At 43.3% G+C, this 9685-nt stretch overlaps 1 long non-coding RNA gene across 3 annotated transcripts in view; it reads left to right on the top strand.

Moving 5' to 3' along the window:
• Positions 1–1263: 1263 nt before the first annotated feature.
• The window catches only part of LOC115279320, a 32929-nt gene continuing 24507 nt past the window's right edge, over positions 1264–9685 (top strand). For all 3 annotated transcript variants that reach the window (XR_003903358.1, XR_003903360.1, XR_003903359.1), the window contains exon 1: positions 1264–1415. This is a non-coding gene — a long non-coding RNA (uncharacterized LOC115279320). The remainder of the gene's footprint in view (positions 1416–9685) is intronic.

Here is a 9685-nt window from a genome sequence, read left to right as displayed (position 1 = left end):
AGAGCCTGACGTGGGGCTTGAACCCACGAACCATGAGATCATGGCCTGAGCCGAAGTCAAATGCTTAAACGACTGAGCCACCCAGGTGCTCCTGATATTGATTTCAAAGCCTAGAATGCTGGGGCACCTGGGTGGCTTGGTCGGGTGAACATCAACTCTTGGTTTCAGCTCAGCTCATGATCTCATGGTTCGTGGGTTGGAGCCCCACATCAGGCTCTGTGCTGAGCATGAGGAGCCTGCTTAGGATTCTCTCTCTCTCTCTCTCTCTCTCTCTCCTTCTTTCTCTGCCCGCCTCCCCCCGCCCCATTCACTCTCACTCTCTCTCAAAATAAACTAAAAAAAAAATTAAAAAATTAAAATAAAACCTAAAATGCTAAGCATCCCCTTTAGTTTGCCTTAGTAAAAGGTCTTTATAACCAGAAAATGTTCCTATTTCCAAATCCAGAGCAATATGGAATATAGACTTCTTAGTAAAGTATAAAAATAAATTTAAGGTTGTATTGTTGTTACGGGCCTTTGTTCTTTATATGACACACATGATTTTAACTTGGTGTATCTCAGGTTCCACCCCATGAGGACCTTGCCTGCAGCCTGAATTACAAACAGCTGACTTCATCAGGCCAGACCTGTGGGAAATGATGGGGGCGGGGCGGGGAGCTGCAGCACAACACAATCCAATACGGGCACCAGCCTCTTGTTCTGCACAAACCGTAAAACTACCCAAAATATAGAAACAAAATAGCTCTTGGGAGTCAGTGAGTTCAAGATCTATAGTGTATATGTCATCCTGTCAAAATACAACGCACATGCTCTTCTTGGCTGTGTTCTAGAGGTGAGTGGTAGATTGGGTAGTGAGAGAGGAATCGCTCAGAAAGTTCCTGCAGACTCCCAGCATACAGCTGGGCCTTATCTTTGGTTCATCAGTATTTTGGCCTCTTGATTAAAAATAACAAACTCCTGGTTTAAGTGTCAGGTGGGTAGGAACGTTATTTTTGCTCTGAGTAAACACATTAAGAGGAAAAGTTGACTTAAGTGCTCTGAAGGGAAAGGACTAAAATCAAGACCTAATCCTTTTAGCCGTTTAGGCGAGGGGCAGGTATAGACAAGAAACGTATTCCCTTTATGGGTCAGCCTAAGTTTGGAACTCCCCAGCCAGTTGGGGGCTGCTGATCAAAAGTGGGCGGTCCCACAGAATTCCTCACCTTGGCTACTAGAACAGAGCCAATTACAAACAGCCGACATCGTCTACCATCCCCCCCCAGAACGCAGGAGTGTGACCAACTGCGTTGCTCTCCGGCGTAGGTGAGCACACTGGGGGTCTCTAAAGAAGGGTCTGCCTTCTGCCGACAGCCGCCAACGCCTTAGACTGTCCCTGACCTTCAGACCTCAGACTCTTGCATTTGCTTTTGAAGTTGGTGAGTACAGAAGCAAACCCTAGTGATGAATTACCCACCGCGGGGGCTGGGGGGCACGTAAGGTGGTGGCGGTCTATTTGTGTTGGGGGAAGCGGAGGAGTGGTGGATGGAAAGAGTTTGCCATGGTGAGTATTCTGCTGACTTCTGCCTTCCATTGTGTCCCCCAATATCACATCCTGGGGGGCGGGGGGCTAGTCCTCTGGCCACTTCCGTCTCCCAGTGCTGGGATAAAGCAGGTCTAGGCTTTATTCGTGGGGGGTAGACGTGGAGTCTGGGGAAGGGACACAGAACAAAGAAGTAGGCACAGAGGTTTTCAAAACACATGCGGGACTGTCAGCCAAAGAGAAGGTGGTTTTGAGGATAGAATCACAGCAAAGGGTAACTAAAGGAAGTTTGGAGTAGGTGAACTGGTGGCCTTCCTGGGTCTCACTGGAGCAGGCTGCCCCTCCGTCTCACTGTGAGGCCCTGACTGCATTCAGGCTCCGACCCCCTCAGGCAAAAGGGCTGGACCTACTGCATCACCATTTGCTAGATTTGTGCTCAGTAAATTTTTTTTTAATTAAAAAAATGTTTGTTTATTTTGAGAAAGAGAGACTGGGGCACCTGGGTGGCTCAGTCAGTTTAGCATCAGTCTCTTGATTTTGGCTCCAGTCATGGTCTCATGGTTTTGTGGATTCCAGCCCTGTGTCAGGCTCTATACTGACAGTGTGAGCTTGCCTGGGATTCCCTCTCTCCCTCTCTCCCTCTCCCCCTCTCTCCTTCTCCCCCTCTCCCCCACCCCCCTCCATTGCTTGCACTCTCTCTTTCAAAATAAATAAAAATAAAAACTTAATAAGAAGAGAGAGTGGGGGAGGGGCAGAGAGAGGGACAATCCCAAGCAGGCTCAGTGCTGTCAGCACAGAGCCAAATGCAGGGCTTGATCTCACAAACTGTGAGATCATGACCCCAGGTGAGATCAAGAATTGGGCGCTTACCCAACTGAGCTACCCAGGGGCCCTCCATAAATTTTCTTAAAAACAATTAGTTTGTAATTACATTGCATGATATATTAACAGATTCTCTTTATCAAAAGCGAAACATTACAGACTCAGCTCAAGTCTGCTTTGATCATCACCTTCAGTGCTGACCCCTTCGCCAGAGATCACTCATGTTACAGCATTTTCTGGCATCTTACGTATTTACATTTATGTGTATATGTAACATTATAGGGTTCTGTGCAGTAGGGGTTTACATGCATGGTATCATTGTGCATTTAGATGCATGTATCTGTAACAATAGAAAACATATAGGACTGTTCTATGGGGTCTGGGTTGTTTATATGGTATTATTCTGTAAGTATAGTTCTGAGACTTGCTTTTTGTGCATACCGATACTTTTGGAGCCTTCCACGTCCATGCATTTAGATTTCATTCCTTTTAACTGCTAATTTGTTAGCTGGTCTTGCCTCTTACACACGTGGATTCATTCTCCTCCATCACTCTGTACACCTGCTCAGTAGAGAGAACAGGTTTTGTTTTGTTTTGAGAAAGAGTGTGTGTACACACAAGCAGGTGAGGGGGCAGAGAGAAGAAGAGTGGGAATCCCAAGGAGACCCCCAGCTCAGCATGAAGCCCAGCGCGGGGCTCCGTGGGGGGCTCAAACTCACGACCATGAGCTCATGACCTGGGCTGAAATCAAGAGCTGGAGGTTTAACCAAACCACCCAGGTGCCCCAAGAACAGGTGTTTCTATTGTTCAGCTCTCTTCAGGGTGTCCATCCAGGGTAGTCGGACTCTACCCTGACACCCAAGTCCCCAGGCAAGACTCCCTCCTCCCAGTTTTGGATGTGTCGTGGGCCCCTTTCTTGGTCTCTGCTGCATCAAGAAAGCTGTTGGACCTCTCAGGGTCTGCACAGCAGGACTGGAAAGCCTTGCCCAGAATCTGAGGACCAGTGACAAAGAGGCAGTGATGACTGTCAGCGGAGGAAACACAGTCCTCCTGTTTTGTTTTACTGTGCTTTTTATTTGCCCACAGCCTGCCAACCAGGTCAGCTCTGGAAACACAGCGGGCCATTCTGTTCCACTTGGAGGGAGCCTGCACTGAGAGAGGTGCCTGAACGGGGCTGAAAATGCCAGCAAGGGTTCTTGCCAGTGGTCAACTTTGTTTACCGGCTCGGGAGGTTTCTGTCTTAGGAGAGTTTTCATGGGGGCCCCTAGACTGGCCATTTGGAAGGAATAAACTGCTAGGGGAGCTTGTACTTTAGAGCTGAAGTTTTCCAGATGATGTCTAAAATCTATGCATTCAAATTTATATATTTCCTGACAGTGAAACGAATTAGATCCTAGAATAGGTCCCCAAGATACTAAACCCACAAACTAGCCAGTTTTACCTTAGTGAGCACCTTGGAAAATAAGATGAAGAAAATATTTAGATTATTCTCTTTGGGATTTATGAGAAACTTCTCTGAATCTTTGTTGATTTTGTGCCTCTTTGTTGATGTTGTGCCTCTTCTTTCAACGTATTCTGAATGTAGTATGTGTAAATTTATAAACATAGGTATTAAATGTCCATTTTAATGTATTCTTTGCACTTAAGAATGTCAACCCCCACTATAAGTGAACCAAATAAGTAAGAAATATTTGTAATAATGATAATGTAAACAAAAATGGACCATGGCACGAGTTTGGAGCATATGATGTATTTGAAAAAGTTCCTTTGAGATGTTTTTGTCGAAACTTAAGTAGATTCTTGCTCTCTCCCCCCTCCTTCTCTCGCAGACAATTAGAAAAACCCATTCTTAGACGTTTTTTCTGGTTTCTCTTTTCTCCTGTTAGGGGCAGAAGATAAAAGTCTCAGATTTGGCTGCTAAAGTGAATTCCTTTTAGCATCATATTTTCATTTCTAACTAGTATTTACCACTTCCAGTCTTCCCTCCCTTTCCTCTCATCCTATTTCCTTTCCTATGGCCCCTCCCTCAGCAGTGTCCCCTCCCCCAGCGGTGTCCACAACAGACCCTTCGGTCACTTTCCTCTACTATCTAGCTCTGGATGCCAATGTCTTTGGAGAAGTTTGGATCAGACTTTTAATCTTTTCTTGTCTGTTCTCTTCGTTGACACGAGGCTACTAGGAGTTAATGAAAGGCTGATTCTTCTGCACATACGGGTCACAGTGGCCACTGTTAAAAACCTTCAGCATCTGGAATTTTAAGTCTTCGACTTGTGCTGGGGGCAGTGAGGTATTAAAGGTTATGCTTTCCATGCAGAGGAGTAATAGCAAGGCTTCTTGTGGTTATTAAACATTCTATCTATCCTTTCTTGAGAGTACCAATGCCTGCCTTGGCAACGTTAAAACTTTCGAGTAGTAACTGGAAGAGTCCACTAGTGACATATTTCTGAGAAGTAAGGAAGCCCTAACACTGCGATTTTGATGATGGGTGGCAATTACAAGCTGTTTTCGGTCTAGTTTTTCGAGGAAAGTCTAGGAAAGATTCCTCCCCTACCGTAAATAGCCTAGCAGATGGATCACAATGGATGTACTGTCTTTTTGAAAGACGACATTCCATAAAACTCTGTTGAGGATTTGTGGCTGATATTCAAGGTGAAATGCTGCTTTATCATATCTTTTCTGCTGTTGTGCTTAGCTGCACATTGCCCGTGCCAACACTGTAACTGTAAATATGAGTAAATTGTGTCATTTAGGTCAGTTTTCTTGGTCAAAAAAATGCTATGTAATTCGTATTCATATAAAAATGTCACTGCTTCTGCCACCATAGGCTCTTTTTGCATCACAGACTGGTCTCATGAAAAAGAGAAACTGCTGTTTTCTTTTGAATTAGATGATGGCCTTAAAGTTTGCCATTAGAAAAGGACGCTTAAAAAATTTAAGCTTACTGATGACAAATTTGTTCAGGGGGTGGAGAAATAATTTAGAATATAGGTAGGTACAGCTGTACATTTTTATCTTGAATCACTAACAAATCAAATGTAGCAGTGTATTAAATGATACACCATAATCGCTTTGGGTTATTCAAAGAATGAAATTATATTAGGAGATTTATTTTCCTACATTAGTTTTGTACATTGAAACCGCTGGCCGGTTACTGACCAACGGTGTTTCTTCTCCCTCCCAGGTGCACGCCTAGCCTACCTACCTCAGCCTCCCTTGCAGTTAGGTACAAATCCGTGCCCAGGTTCAGGCAAATGGAACGCAGCTGGAAATGATATGTGTCACTTTCCACTCCGATCCGTTAACAATCTTCTTGTGGAATCATTTACTCTCTCTTCCTCCACCTACTGGCTGGATGCAGAGAATCCTGCAGAGAATCTGCAGCCCAAACAGATGGCTGTGTCATAGATTGGAAGTGGGGGGTCCTTGAACAATCAGTTGGAAGGCTACCTCAAGAATGGTTGCACCTCTCACATGAATAACAGGTTTAAAAAAATTTTTTTTTATTTTTGAGAGACAGAGACACAGCAGGAGTAGGATAGGGACAGAGAGAGAGAGAGGGAGACACAGAATCTGGAGCAGACTCCAGGCTCTGGGCTGTCAGCACAGAGCCTGACACAGGGCTTGAGCCCACAACCCATGAGAACAAAACCTGAGCTAAAGTCAGACACTTAACAGACTGAGCCACCCAAGCGCCACTGAGTAAGTTTCTTTTTTTATTTTATAGTTTACTGTCAAGAAAGTTTCCATATAATACCCAGTGCTCATCACAACAAGTGGCCTCCTCCATGACCATCACCCCAAATCCGCTCGCCCCAACCCTCTCAAACACCAGTCTGTTCTCAGTATTTAAGAGTCTCTTATGGTTTGCCTTCCTCTCTCTCCCCAACTATTTTTTCCCCTTCCCCTTTCCCTCCCCCATGGTCCTCTGTTAAGTTTCTCCTTCTCCACTTATGAATGAAAACATATGGTCTCTGTCCTTCTCTGCCTGGCTTATTTCACTTAGCATGACACCGTTGAGTTCCATCCACGTTGCTACAAATGGCCAGATTTCATTCTTTCTCATTGCCATGTAGTATTCCATTGTATATATAAACCACATCTTCTTCATCCATTCATCAGGTGATGGACATTTAGCTCTTTCCATGATTTGGCTATTGTTGACAGTGCCGCTGTGAACACTGGGGTACATGTGCCCCTGTGCATCAGCACTCCTGTGTCCCTTGGGTAAATTCCTAGCAGTGCTATTGCTGGGTCCTAGGGCATTCTATTGTTCATTTGTGAATTACCTCCACACTGTTTTCCAGAGGGGCTGCACCAGGTTACGTTCCCACCAACAGTGTAGGAGGGTGCCTGTTTATCCATATCCTCACCAGCATCTAAAGTCTCCTGATTTGTTGAATTTAGCCACTCTGACTGGCATGAGCATGAGGTGGTATCTCAGTGTGGTTTTGACTTGTATTTCCCTGCTGATGAGTGACGTTGAGCATCGTTTCATGTATCTCTTGTCCATCTGGATGTCTTTGGAGAAGTGTCTCTTCACTGGATTGTTTCTTTTTTGGGTGTGAGTTTGGTGAGATCCTTATAGATTTTGGATACTAGCCCTTTATCTGATATGTCTTTTGCAACTATCTTTTCCTATTCTGTTGGTCGCCTATTAGTTTTAGTGATTGTTTCCTTTGCCACACAGAAACTTGGTATCTTGATGCGGTCCCAATAGTTCATTTTTCTTCTTGATTCCCTTGCCTTTGGAGATGTGTTGAGCAAGAAATTGCTGAGGCTGAGGTTGAGGAGATTGGTTTCTGCTTTCTCCTCTAGGGTTTTGGTGGTTTCCTGTCTCACATTCAGGTCCTTCAGCCATTTTGAGTTTATTTTTGTGTATGGTGCAAGAAAGTGGTCTAGTTTCATTCTTCTGCATGTTGCTGTCCAGTTATCCCAACACCTTCTGTTAAAGTGGCTTTGTCAAAGATTAAGTGGCTATACATTTGTGGGTCCAATTCTGGGTTCTCAACTCTATTCCATTGGTCTATGTGTCTGTTTTTGTGCCAATACCATACTGTCTTGATGATGACAGCTTTGTAGTAGAGCCTAAAGTCTGGGATTGTGATGCCTCCCATTTTGGTTTTCTTCTTCAATATTACTTTGGCTATTCAGGGTCTATTGTTGCATACAAATTTTAGGATTATTTGTTCTAGCTTGGAGAAGAATGCTGGTGCAATTTTGTTTGGGATTGCATTGAATGTGTAGATTGCCTTGGGTAATAATGACATTTTAATAATGCTTATTCTCCAACCCATGAGCATGGAATGTTTTTCCATTTCATTGTGTCTTCTTCAATTTCCTTCATAAGTTTTCTATGGTTTTCATCATACAGATCTTTTCATCTTTGGTTAGGGTTATTCCTAGGTATTTTATGGTTTTTGGTGCAATTGTGAAAGGGATCAGTTTCTTGATTTCTCTTTCTGTTGCTTTGTTATTGGTGTATAAAAATGCAAGCGATTTCTGTACGTTGATTTTTTACCCTGCGACTTTGCTGAATTCATGGATCAGTTCTTGTCGGCTTCTGGTGGAGTCTGTTGGGCTTTCCCAGGGAGAGTACCATGTCATCTGCAAAAAGTGAAAGTTTGACTTCATCTTTGCCAATTCTGATGCCTTTTATTTCCTTTGTGTCCTGATTGCTGATGCTAGGACTTCCAGCACTATGTTAAACAACAGTGGTGAGAGTGGACATGCCTGTCGTGTTCCTGATCTCAGGGGGAAAGTGCTCAGATTCTCCGCATTGAGGATGATATTAGCTGCGGGCTTTTCACAAGTGGCTTTTATGATGTTTAAGTAAGTTCCTTCTATCCCGACTCTCTCTCAAGGGTTTTTATTAAGAAAGCATGCTGTATTGTGTCACATGGGTTTTCTACATCTATTGATAAGATCATATGGTTTTTATCTTTTCTTTTGTTACATTGATTGTTTTGTGAATATTGAACCAGCCCTGTGACCCAGGAATGAATCCCTCTTGATCATGGTGGACACTTCTTTTTATATGCTTTTGAATTCAATTTGCTAGTATTTTGTTGAGGGTTTTTGCATCCACATTCATCAGGGATATTGGCCTGTAGTTCTCTTTTTTGACTGGGTCTCTGTCTGGTTTGGGAACTAAAGTGATGCTGGCTTTGTAGAATGAGTCCAGAAGTTTTCCTTCCATTTCTAGTTTTTGGAATAGCTTGAGAAGAATGGGTATTGACTCTGATTGAAATGTCTGTTAGAATTCCCCAGGGAAGCCATCTGGCCCAGGGCCCATATTCATTGGGAGATTATTGATAACGGATTCAATTTCTTCACTAGTTATGGGTCTGTTCAGAGTTCCTATCTCTTTCTGTTTGAATTTTGGTAGTGTGTGTGTGTGTTTAGGAATTTGTCCATTTCTTCTAGGTTGTCCAGTTTGTTGGCATATAATGTTTCATAGTATTCTCTGATAACTGCTGGTCTTTCTGAGGGATTGGTTGTAATCCATTTTCATTTGTGATTCTGTCTATTTGGGTGTGTTCTCTTTTCTTTTGAGAAGCCTTGGTAGATGGTTAACAATTTTTTTTATTTTTTCAAAAACCAAACTCTTGGTTTTATTGTTCTGTTCAACTGGCTTGTTTGTTTGTTTGTGTGTTTGTTTTGGGGATTCTATATTGTTTATTTCTGCCCTGATCCTTATTATTTCTCTTTTTCTGCTGGTTTGTGGTGATCTTGCTGCTCTACTTCTGGTTCCTTCCAGTGCTCTGTTAGATTTTGTATTTGCGCTTTTTCTAGTTTCTTGAAGAAGGCTTGGATTGCAATGTACTTTCCTCTTAGGACTGCCTTTGCTGCATCCCCAAGAATTTGGATTGTTGTATTTTCATTTTCATTTGTTTCCATATAATTTTTAATTTCTTTTCTAATTGTCTGGTTGGCCCATTCATTCTTTAGTAGGGTGTTCTTTAACCTCCATGTTTTTGGAGGTTTTCCAGACTTTTTCCTGTTTTTTTTTCCATAATATTTTATTGTCAAATTGTTTTCCATATAACACTCTGTGCTCTTCCCCTTAAGTGCCCTCCACCATCACCACCACCTCTTTCCCCCCTCCCCCTTCCCCTTCAACCCTCAGTTCGTTTTCAGCATTCAATAGTCTCTAAAGTTTTGCATCCCTCTCTCTCCCCAACTCTCTCTCCCTCCTCCTCTCCCCCTGGCTCTCCATTAGGTCTCTCCTGTTTTCCTGCTAGACCTATGAGTGCAAACATATGGTTTCTGTCCTTCTCTGCCTGGCTTACTTTGCTCAGCATGACACCCTCAAGGTCCATCCACTTTCCTACAAAAGGCCATACG

Source organism: Suricata suricatta, chromosome 15, assembly GCF_006229205.1.
Source record: "Suricata suricatta isolate VVHF042 chromosome 15, meerkat_22Aug2017_6uvM2_HiC, whole genome shotgun sequence".
Lineage (NCBI taxonomy): Eukaryota > Metazoa > Chordata > Mammalia > Carnivora > Herpestidae > Suricata > Suricata suricatta.
The sequence above is the reverse complement of the archived record's forward strand: the minus strand, read 5'-3'. Positions and strand labels throughout refer to the sequence as shown.